Below are 2,037 nucleotides of genomic sequence, written 5' to 3' on the forward strand. Positions count from 1 at the left end.
TAGTGGGTTATATTCTTCTGAAATACAGAATAAGAGAAAGGCCTCAGGTCTCCACCCTCTTTCTCCACTCACCAACCTCCAGACTCATATAATCAGCGTGGAGTCGTGATGAAGGCGGGGTGGATGGAGACGTCATTCATTCCTGTTTGCCTTCCACCGAGAAGGATCAGTGCCACACCATGCCAGGAAGCTGCTGCCTCCACTAGGGATTCCTGCAGGATGCTGGCACTCAGCTAGCTCTCCCCAAGAGTGTGAGTCGAAGACCTGATGCCCAGCTAAAATGAGGGAAGAAGAGCTTTTCAGGTAGCATATCCTGTCCACTAGAGCCCAAGAACAGAAGAACAGGCAGTAGAAATGATATAGTCTCACTCTGTCTCCAGTCTCACCTCCATTTTTTTCTCTCTTCCTTCCACATCTCCTGTCTTTCTCTCTCCTTCCTGAATTCTCTGTTTCTTTGTTCTCCTCCCCATTCCCCTCCCCTTCTGCTGTGACCTCTAAGTTGGCTTGGCGTCATTGTTCAAGATGTTAGTTACATAACATGGCTTATGAAAGCAAAAACAAAATACCCTGCTGCCTGCCATGCCAGGCTGGGTGAAACCCAGCATGAAAAGCAAATACTGGTATGTGGCACTCCTGGGCTTTTTTTGGGCTCTCTATGGGGAAGATCAGCTGAAGAGGGCTTACATGTTCCATGTGTACCAAACTTCAGATCTCTCTTGAGACTAACTCAGCCAAATTTGGGAGCTTTTCAATTTTTTTTTTTTTTTTTTGAGAGAGAGTCTCACTCTCTCACCCAGGCTGGAGTACAGTGGCACAATCTTGGCTCACCGCAACCTCCACCTCCCATGTTCAAGTGATTCTCCTGCTTCAGCCTCACGAGTAGCTGAGATTATAGGCACCTGCCACCATGCCCGGCTAATTTTTGTATTTTTAGTAGAGACGAGATTTCACTATGTTGGCCAGGCTGGTCTTGAATTCCTGACCTCAGGTGATCTGCCTGCCTTAGCCTCCCAATGTGCTGGGATTACAGGTGTGAGCCACCACACCCAGCCAATATTGTTTTTTTTTTGAGACACAGTCTCACTCTGTTGCCCAGACTGGAGTACAGTGGTTTGATCACAGCTTGCTGAAGTCTTCATCTACCAGGCTGAAGCCATCCTCCTGCCTCAGCCTCCTAAGTAGCGGGGACTACCATGCCCAGCCCAGTTTTAATTTTTGTGGAATGGGATCTCACTATGTTGACCAGGCTAGTCTCAAACTTCTTGGCTCAAGTGATTGTCTCACCTTTGGCCTCCCAAAGTGCTGGGACTACAGACGTGAACTACCACACCCAGCCGAGAGGGTATTACTAAAGGACTTACAACATTAAAGCAATCAAAGGAAACCAAACACCTTTCTCCCTAGGATAATACACTTTAACTTTGTCTATTGTCTCAGGGCCAAGCTGCCCATTCTGGTAGATTTAAAGATAGTTCCACAAATTCTTTGATACTTCTTCCTTTGAGAAATGGAGCTTTCCCTTACCCTTGAATGTGGATGAAGTTTACTGATTCACTTTAGCAAATGAAGTATGGTAAAACTAATGGGATGTCCCTTCCAAGATTAGCTTATAAAGGACCTGTGGCTTCTCGCTCTCATTTTCTTCTTTGGATCACTCACTCTGGGAAAAATCATGGCCTGGGCAGCACTGCGAAGAGGCCCACATGGCAAAGAACTGAGCCCAGTCAGGTCTTCAGAGACTGTAGCCCTCAGTTCGGCTGCAACCCGCTAAGAAACCTCAATGCAGAAGCACTCAGCTAAGTCACTCCCAGATTCCTGATCTTTGGAAACTCTATAAGATAATAAATATTTCTTATTTTAAGATGCTACATTTTGGGGTAATTTATTATGCAGCAATAGATAGTACACTCATGATGCTTTCAAATGATATGTAAACCCTCAGGGATAGAGAGTGCTGTGCTGAGCTACCTGAGGATGACGGTTATATAGCTTTAGGCCTCCTGAAGTACAGAAGCTGGAGCCCTGGAACAGAGAGAA

Source organism: Cebus imitator, unplaced genomic scaffold (assembly GCF_001604975.1).
Source record: "Cebus imitator isolate Cc_AM_T3 unplaced genomic scaffold, Cebus_imitator-1.0 Scaffold33, whole genome shotgun sequence".
Taxonomy (NCBI): Eukaryota; Metazoa; Chordata; class Mammalia; order Primates; family Cebidae; genus Cebus; species Cebus imitator.